This window comes from Pteropus alecto, unplaced genomic scaffold, assembly GCF_000325575.1.
Source record: "Pteropus alecto unplaced genomic scaffold, ASM32557v1 scaffold38, whole genome shotgun sequence".
NCBI lineage: Eukaryota > Metazoa > Chordata > Mammalia > Chiroptera > Pteropodidae > Pteropus > Pteropus alecto.
This window is the reverse complement of record NW_006442512.1, coordinates 806,296-816,105: the sequence shown is the minus strand read 5'-3', so window position 1 is coordinate 816,105 and position 9,810 is coordinate 806,296. Positions and strand designations below refer to the sequence as shown.

The 9,810-nt window shown below is 51.3% G+C and overlaps 1 protein-coding gene across 2 annotated transcripts in view; it reads left to right on the top strand.

Annotated features, from left to right (window-relative positions):
* Positions 1-9,810, top strand: part of LINGO1 (leucine rich repeat and Ig domain containing 1) — a 192,444-nt gene that overhangs the window by 89,073 nt on the left and 93,561 nt on the right. Inside the window, exon 1 of one of the 2 annotated variants that reach the window (XM_015597668.2) lies at positions 1,200-1,249. The exons of the other annotated variant lie outside the window; for it this stretch is intronic. The gene's annotated coding sequence lies outside the window, so the exon portion shown is untranslated. Of the gene's footprint in view, positions 1-1,199; positions 1,250-9,810 lie in introns of those variants that run through there. 2 annotated transcript variants of the gene reach the window in all.

The following is a 9,810-nucleotide window of genomic DNA, read 5'->3' as shown; positions in this document are numbered from 1 at the left end:
CCCACCGCCACCGCTGCTTCCCTCCAACCCCAGCCCAGTCCTAGCTTCTCTTGCTGCCAAAAAAAGAAGAAATAAACTGAAGGGTTCTTTTTCTAATATATGCGCACGGTTGAGGAAGAGGCTGTTGTAGTCAGGGATGCTCCTGTAGCCCACAGAGCATGTGGGCCTAGAGGGGCAGGGGCTTGTCCAAAGTCATACGGTTTGGAACCACAGTCTGGGGAAGGGTCTAAGCCTAGGCCCCCAACCCCAGGGAGTTATGAGAATGGCTTAGGCCAAGGGGTTAAGGCCGTGGGGTCCCCACGGCCAGAGGAAGAGATGCTAGAGGCTCCTTAGACCCCTGGGCCTCTTATGAGAACCCTGCATACTAGCTCTTCGCCCATATCTTTGAGGCCTGATATTAGGGTCCAGAGGCTTGCCTTGTGAGTGCACATGGGTGTAGGTACTCACACATGTATGTGCATGGGCATGTACCTATGCAATGTGTGTGTGGGATACATGAACCTATTTGAGTACGTGGGCATGTACACAATTGTGTGTTGTCAGGTGTGTATATTCATGTGTGACATGTGTGCAAGTGTTGACATGTGCTTGTGCACACGCATGGAAATATGCAAGCATGTGGTTCTACATGTGTACATGCATGTGTGGAGTGCTCCTGTGTACACACATCCATGGGCATGGGTGTATGTACATGTGGCTGTTTGACACACATGTGTCTGGGGTGCTGTACCCTAGGAGTTCTGCCTGCATGTTCACATGTGTGTCTTCCTATGTAGGCCTGTGTGTGCATCTGAGGGACCTGGCAATGCCCCTCCTTAGGCCTTGGAAGAGCATAGCTCCCTAGGTGGGTGGTGACAAGTCAGAGGGGTGAGATCTGGCCCGTGCTGGGAGCCAGCCCCCTCAGGAGGGATGGCATCGTCTATCTATGCGCCAGTGAGTATCCTCTTCCAGGCAGGCCTTGGACACCCCCTCCTAGCACACTGGGCCCCGAGCCCTTTTACGGAGAGAGCATGAGCTGTATAACATGCCCTGTGACTCCAATGCCTAGATATGCTGAGGACAGAGCAAGGACCTTCTTGTCCACTCCCCTCACCTCTGAGGTCATTCCCCTTGCGCAACCCATCCCCAGATGTGCAGTGGTGTATGAGCAACACTGAGGAGGGCCTTGGACTTGAAACCTTTCTGCTGGGACCGTCGCCTGTGCAGAACAGCCTGGGTCTTGACAGGAGCTCTCCTGGCCGGCTCCCAGGTATGCTCCTTTCTCTTCCCACCAACACACCCACTAAGATGGAAGTCATCCAAGCCCCTGTCTGCCCTCCCCCCGCCAACCCTCTTCCCCATTATCTGACAGGCTGAGCTTATGACCTCTGCCAAGAGGGAATCGAGGTTTCAAAGACAAGGAAATTATGACTGCTAGTACGTGGAGTGCCAATGGAGGGGTTTGAGGCACTGCGAGTGATGCTGGGCACCACTTCTAGGCAGGGACACCCCCAAGACCTCAGTAAACACAGTTGGTTCTTGCATGCGAGTGGGGAGGGGAGCAGGGGACATAGGCTGCCTGGGACCTGGGCCTGCCACCCCCCACCTCAGCTAGCCTAGGGGGCTGCCCCCCTTTCACCTTCACTATATTTACGTGTCTATTTTATGATTTCAATTTTTAATGCCTCTGTTCTTTGAAGACGCTTAATGCTTTCGAGTGGAACATTTCCTTCCAGGACCTGAGCGCAGATTGAGGACAGAGCAATAAATCAACTAATAACTGGAACCTCATTTTCTGCTCCATGGCAGAGAGTTAACTGCTGCCTTGCTGCATTCCTGTGGCAGAACTTTGGACTAGGGGGGCTGTTGAGGGGGCTGGTGAGCTGGTAGCTGAAATGACACCCTGTAGCTGGCACCCTACAATTTCCTGCTCAGAGTTTCCCTCCTGCTTCTCTCCTCTCCTTCTTGCCTTTGTTTCCATTCTATCTCTTCTTGTTTTCTCTTCGTGTCTATTTCTGTTCTGCTCAAAGCAAGAAGGAATAGAGGAGATGTCTAGATTTAGGGATTATGGAGGGGTCCTTGGGATGGTATGAGAAAGTATTTGTTGGGAACTGCCTAGGCCTGGGCCTGGCTCAGTTTTGCCCCGACTTGCTGTGTAACCTAAGGAGAATGTCTCACCCTCTCTGAGCCTTCAGGTCAGCATCTATGCAAAGGTGTCTTACCACATGGGCAGACCAGGATTTGATTTTTACATCTAGGACAGAGGACAGCAGAGGTGGGCAGTGCCTGTGGTTTTCCCACTTTCTCCCTGCCCATGGTGGCTTGGGAAGAGGAGAGACGAGAGACTGTCAGGCAGTGGGACTGGTAACAATGGCTTGATGGCTCTTTGCTTCTTTTGTGTGCATGAGTCTGCATGTGTTTACTAATGCCTGTGTGTGTGTATTTCTGCATGCATCTTGGCCTCCAGGGTCATGAGCACTACTGCTGTTCATCTAGGATGTCTCCTGACCCTCTGCTGGACTTGTGGAAGAGCTCACAGTGGAGAACCAAAATCTGCATAGAGAGGCTAAGTGGTGCAGGTCAAGGTTAGGTGCATAGATTCTGGGACCACACTGCTTGGGTGCAAATCTGGCTTTATCATTTACTGCTATGTGACTTTGGATAAGCCACTTAACCTCCCTGTGCCTCAGTTCCCCCATCTGTAAATTAGAGATAAGAATAGTGCTTCCCTCATAACTGTATTGTACTGACTGGTTGCCTAAAGGTGCTTGGTACATGTAAATGCAATGTAAGTGTTTGCTGTCATTATTGTAAGACACACACACACACACACAACACGCACACACACACACACACACACACGCACACAGCACACTCCCTTCCCTTAACCCAGTGACAACAAGACAGCAGAAATGCAGTAGGCCCATGTGCCCAGATCTACCAGCCTCCAATACCTGGTGTGCGCCACAACTTGCAAGTGAGGAGGAGCCCAGCATCCATCAGAGCAGCCAGGGGTGGCTTCCTGGAGGAGGTGGCACCAGCACTAGGCCGCAGATAGACAGAGAGGAGTGTGCACCTGGGCACCTGTTGGGGAAGGTCAAGAAGGCTATTTGGAGCATGCCAAGGCCCAGGTGGAGGTGTTTAGAGGGAAGTAGGGAGGCTAATGTTTGGTAGGTACCTGCTGCATGCAGACATCTTGTGTATGTTTCTGTGGAGATGAAGAAACTTTGAGCACTGATATGTGACCTGCTCAGAGTCACCCAAGCTGTCAGTGGCAGGGGTTGGATTTGAACTTGTGTCTGTTTGACCCTGAAGCTCTACTTTACTTGCAGCTCAAGTCCCAGCACTGCAAGGATAGAGAAGGGCAGTGAGTCCAAACCCTCCCCCACAACGCCCAGCTCTGGTGATGGAGCTGACTACCTTTTAGGACAATTCATGCCATTTTCATATGATTCCACTCATTCTAACCATGATACTCAGCTGCAACCAAATCTGGTTGCCATAACTCACCCCTTATCCATTCCACATCCCCTTAGCCATGTTCTACCTAGTCCTGATGCTGCCTGATGGGCCCATGCTGAGTAGGCTGCGCCATTTCCTCCCAATGTCCCATACTGAGAGCCTGCAGTGGGCTGGACACAATGTGTGGCATGATTGCATTTCACATGTGACCATGGTCATCATGTAGAACAGGCTGGGCCAAGCTCTGGTACCCAGCCCTGGAGTTCAGCGTCCGATCAGCCAGGTTCTTCACTAGTATCTAGGGCAATCTGGAATAGTGCTTAGCCCTGAGAGTTTGGTTTCCAGAGTATTTAAACAGATAACTCTCCTAGGTTATAATTTTAGCACATTATGGCTGATGTCTTCTTGGTGCCATAAAACAGCAAACTTTTACTGCTGGAAGCAGCTCCCAGCAAGACATGGGGAAATTATCATGTCCAGTCATCTGGGTATCAGTTACTGTTTGGAGGAGAGTGGAGTGTGTGGGTTTATAGACATGTGCACCCTTCTCTGTGCACAGGTGAGCCAGCCTCGTCAGGGGGCAGAGAAGATGCTTCTGGGGGAGGAAATGAGGGACAGCTTGTCCATTCACTCAGCAAGCATTATTGGGTGCCTAGTATGCACCAGGCACTGACGGCAAGCTCCTTCAGGCTGGTGGATAAGGCAGACACTAACAAAATAAAGACAAACAGGAAGTTCAAAATTGCTAATGGTGCAGTGATGGGAGGAATGGGGACATATGCGAGATGAGGCTCCATTCTTGTGGGGAAGAGGAGGCTGTGTAGCAGGGGAGGGAGCCCATGAGAGGCCATTCACATGGGACTCTGGGAGTGTGGGAGGTAGAACTGAGATGTTTTCCAAGGGTCAGTGACCAGCTAGGTGGGTTAAGCAGGCGGTGACCAATCTGATTTATGCTTTTAAAAGATCTCTCTGGCTGCTGAAGGAGGGGCCAAGAGGGAAAACAGGGTAAGGCAGAAATGATGGAGGCTTGGGCAAAAATGGTAGCTGTGGGTATAGAGAGAGGCAGATGAACGCAGACCCATCATAGAAGCAGAACTGGGCTGGGGGAGGGACGTGAATGAGGACAGGAGGACCACTCGTTTCCTGATTTGAGATGGGAGGACAGTGGAGGTTGGGGTTTGGGATCAGACAGGAGTTTGTTCTTAACTACCTCCTCGAGCAGAGATGTCCAGAGGAGGTGGGTTCAGAGTCCAAGTGGTGCACCTAACCTTTGACGTGCACCGAGACCCCTCTTTGGGCACGAAGAGGGGACATGGGCAGAGCAGGTGGGCTTCTAGAATGTATAGGAGGCAGATGAGGGGGCTGACATCCCTCAGTGAGAATGGAAGGTGTTCTCAGTTGAGAGTGACAGGTCAGACAGAGATGGGAGGTATGAGAAGAGCAGGAAAGTGGCACGAGCTGGGACTGCTCAGCAGTGCCGGGACCCCTTGAGCTCACAGAGGGCACAGCCTTTGTGGTGGGCTCATTTTCTCCAATAACATTTGACTTCCCAGCTACGGGTGCCAAGAGAGTGCTGGCTGAGTTCATCCAAGGTTAGGGTTTCATGAAAGTATTGCCAAAGGAGAGGAGGGCAAGGTGTTTTGGGGCTTAATTAGATCGATGGACTGTGGAGCCCAAGGTAGGAAAAGGGAGTGAAGACAGAAGAGCAGTAATGGAGAGAAGGGAAATATAGAGGTCTCAATGTGGTGAAAGAATTGTGGCAAGAAGGCTGAGGAGAGGCACCAGTGGGCCAGGCCGAGCTGAGAGGCCTGATCAGGAGCTGTGGTGGACGAAGGCTAGGCCACGCCTGGGATAGAGGCTGGAGGAAATGGAAGCCAAAAGTCACTGGAGGCAGAAGATCAGGGGACGGGGAGCCTCAGTGCTGGTCATCCCAGCATGGCGAAGTCATCTAGAGGATGACAAGGGCTGAGGTACAGAGGGAGATGTGAGCATTCTGTGGATGAGGGGAAGTGGCCAGGAAGTTGGAAGGAAGAGATGGGCGAGGCACAGCCAGATGGGGTGGGTATCCTAGGGGAAGGAAAATTCTAGGTGGGAGACATTTGGAGCCGCCGTCTAGAAGGGATCCAGGGGCAGGGAATGCACCAGCCTGCCCTGGCCTAGCAGAAATCACCTACAGAGTATCACCGTGTGCCCATGGGAAAACAGAGATGGGAAAGCAGAGACCCAGGGAGGTTTAGCAAGTTTCGGAAACAACAGCCTCTTCCTAAGCTTAGCCAGGTCCCCCAGTGGAGTGGTGAAGAAGGCAGGTTCAGGAGCTAGCATGCTGTGTGGGTTTGAGTCCGCCTTTTCTACCTGTAGCCTGTGTTTTAAACCTTTCTGGACTTCGTCATTTGTGAAATGGGGCCAATAACAATACACACTCTAGAAATATCATGAGGATTGAGTTAATGTGTGCTTCCTGTGAGTCCTGGGGCCAACCCTGTTTACATATAGGGAAACCGAGGCTCAGAGGAATTAACTTGTCCAAGACCCTGGGGTGCCCCACCTCCCTGCCAGGGCCCTTCCTCTGCCCTGGCTGTCTCAATGCTCTAGCAGTCTCATGGATGAAGCAGCATGAAGGCTTCATTCCCATTTGGCAGATGGGGAACTGAGGGCAGGATGACTTCTCTCCCCATGTATCCCAGAGTGCCAAGGGGGTCAGAATCTTCATCGACCAGTCTTTACTGTGAGAGACACAGAGGTGACACAGATGCTGTTCCTGTCCCTGTGCCACAGTCTCGTGTGGGAGATAGGGCAAAATAATGAGCAAAGGTAATAACATTAAACAATGGAATATAGGCCAGAAAACAATTGCTCAAGGTGACAAGGATTTGAGGCTGGAAGATCTCCGAGAAGGAAAGAGAGGTCCAGTGACTGTGGCAGTGAAGAAGGAGGAAGGATGGAGCTGGGTTTTGAAGGGTGGTATGAGTTTAGTGAGGTGGAAGGGAGAGAGGGGCATTCCAGGGGAAGAAAGAAGGGGAGCTGTGTTAGCAAAGGCCCAGAGAAGGATTGGGGGGTGTGTCCACTATAGCAGCAGAGGCAGAAAGGCAAGGCATGCAGGCCGGCTCCCATAATGTCTCAGTCTTCTCTGGGATGGGTGAACCAATGTTCCTAAAACTTCTGAAGAGATGCTAACAGTGTATTGGCCACAGAATTGGCCAGTGGATTCTCTGTGGCCCAGCATGCCCAAAGCCACCAAGAGCTGAAGCAAAGGCCTACAGGCCGGGGTAGGGGTAGGGTATCAGCTGCAGGGTACGATTAACCAGCTCACCTGTGACCTTGAACCAGGCAGCTCTGCAAAATGGGGCTACCCTAGCTGCTCTTGCTCCCTCCCAGGTGGGCTGTATGAGTTTTACAGCCCTGTGCAGTCTTCTTCAGTGAAACAAAAGCCAGCACCAGAGTGATGGTGAAGGCTTTAGCTCCCTGACAGAGACGCCCAGCAGAAACCCAAGGTGCATCAGAAAGCAGAGTTTTAGGAGAATCTTTGATTTAGAGAACATTTAGGCATCAAACTGAGATGAGGGAACAGAAATAGCCCCCAGGCCATGAAACTGAGTGCTGTAAACCTCATTAATCTGCTGCCTCTGTGTTCAAAGTGGCACCTAATTAGAAGGAGCAGTGACTCCACCGGCTAGGTGGCCCATTGTTCCTGTTGGACAAGTCATACCAGGTGACATCAAAGCCTGCTCCTCTCTCATTCCTGGGCTGCATAGTGCCAATTAACTAGCATTTAGATTTGGGCTGCCTGGGCTTGCGAGCTTGACTGCACCCGTCTGGGGCCTCTGAGCAGTTCTCCAGGTCCTAGAGCAGATGGGCAGAGCCGAGCGCCATGTGCAGGTTGGAGTGCCAGACAGCTTGGGGGGCCCAGAGGCCTGGAAGGAGCTGGAGAAGGCAGAACTACTGCTCTCCTTCAGCCATACTCTCTCCTCCCTTCCTTCTCCTTTCAGGTCCAGCTGCTCCTGAGGGGGACCCAGGACAGGCCTAGGATGTCTAGCCAGAGGTCATACTTGGACTGGGGACACCCCATTGGGTCTTGCTGGGTGATCTGATCTGCACAGACTCTGGGTCCCTGAGCAGATGAGGGGTCCTGCCTTCTTCTGGTTTTTACCCCCACTCCTCACTGTGCTAAGGGCTTTGTACACAGTAGGTGCTTAGTAAGGGTCTGTCTCACTTAGCCCAATGATGTCTGAGAGGCTGGTGACTGCACCAGGACACAAACATCAGAGGCAGTGGGCCATCAGTGCCACTCAGAAGCTTTAGGTTAGAGCTGGGCAAAGCTTTTGGCAGTGATGTCACTTTCAGTCTGAAATAGCTGGGTCCAGGGACTGTAGGTTATTCTCTGCCTTCCAGGACACTGAACTGCAGTTGAGTCTAGAGACAGGAAAGGCACAGCAGGAAGACTCATGGGAATGAGCCTGCAAGAGCCCCAGACTGGTGGTGGGGATTCCAGAATTCCAGGCCTGCCACTGTGCTGAATGATGACTGTGTCTTGTCCAGCTCCCTGGACTGCATATGGTGAGGTGAGATGGAGGACTAAGTATGAACCTGCATCAGCGACTGTTCAGAGTCCTGAAGGAAAGGGAACACTCTTAGCTTTCCTTGCATACCTCCGAAGGTAGAGTGCTTGCCACTCTTCAGGCTGCCTTTTTTTTTTAAGCTGGATAGTTGCAGTTGTTAGAATGGTCATTATATTAATTTGCTAGGTCTGCTGTAACAAATTGCCAAGAAACTAGAAGATAAAAACACTAGAAATTTGTTTACTCACAGTTCTAGAGGCTAGAAGTCTGAAACTTAGGTGTTGGCAGGACTGTACTCTTTCTGTAGGTTCTAGGGGAGGAGCTGCCTTGCCTCCTCCAACTTCTGGTGGTTCTGGTGATTTTTTTTTGGCATTCCTTGCCTTGTAGATGCAATCTCTCCTCCATCTTCATGGAGCATTCTTCCATGTTTGTGTATCTATGTCCAAATTTCTGTCTTATAAAGATACCAGTCATGGATCAAAACCCATCCTAATCCAGCATGACTTCATCTTAACTAATGACATCTGCAATTACTAATCACCCTGTTTCCAAATAAAGTCACATTCTGAGGTTCTAGGTGGACATGAATTTGGGAGACACAATTCAGCACAGTACATTCATTTTTCTTCTCCTGAGCCCAGACTTCCATGCTCAGCCCAGCTCTGTCAGCCTCCAATGCTCCAGCAGGGTTATAGCCTCTTCAGGCCCTCATCTGTTCTTCAAGGATGGCTGTTGGTGTTGCGGAAACTTTTCTGGCAGAGTGTCTGTCTTACCTCCCAGGGTTTCGCATTCCTCCTCCCGCTCTTCTCACCTTTAGACATGAAACTCCCATCACTCCATGGTGGAACTCAGCCTGGGTCCCACCAGTTACCAGCTGCCTTGATGTGTAGAACACTATAAACCCTTTCACCTCATTATAGGAAATTTCTTTTGAATGGTCTTTAAAATCTACCTCATTATATAGGAAGAACTGTAATTATCTTGCGTAAAACAGAGGTTCTGGTTGAGCTGGTGCCTAGGACAGTCAAAACCACAGGACAGGGTTCACTGCTGGTCTGGCCAGGAGGGCTGAGCTCCTCCTTTTTTTCATTTAATCCTCTCTGGCCCCTTTCTCCTGGGATCTGGACACCCTCATCTCTGTTGGTGGCCCCAGGAGGTCAGAGCTTCCACAGAGAGTAGAGCAGCCAAGTGCTGGGGATGGGGGCAGTAGCCTTGGATTGCAGCCCACGCTCTCATGACCATAGCCTCCCATGACTATTCTCAAGGGCCGCCCAGCCTCTTCCCAAGCCTGCCCTCCTGGAAGCTGGTGGAACTTGCCCAGTGGTCCCAGAAAATCACAACTGGGTAGGACCCTGGAGGTCAATAGGTCCAGTCCCTGCCTTTAGCCACTTGCTCTATCCTTCTTTCCATCAGTCTCCTAAGAAGGGACCCCAGCCCAGCTTCCTGGGATCAAGGTTTCTCTCCAACTTCTTGGGAGGTTTTCTTTGTGTCTGGCTAAAACTCTTGCTGCCCCAGTGTTGAACTGATTTTAAGCTCTCCTCTTCCTGGCTGTGTGAGTTTGGGCAGGTCACATGACCTTTCTGAGCTGAGTTTTTTTACCTGCAGAATGATGAGGGTTGTTTCTCCTTCACGGGTCATGGTGAGCCTAGGCTGTGGCCATGGTTATGGGATACCTGGCATTGGGCACATACTAGGAAGGGAGTCCACGCTGCTTCCCTTTCCCTGGGAGCAGCTGGCCATGGGAACTTCTTTCTCTCTCCTCTCTGCACAATGCTGGACCAAATGGCCACTTGGATGATGTGAAGAATGGCTC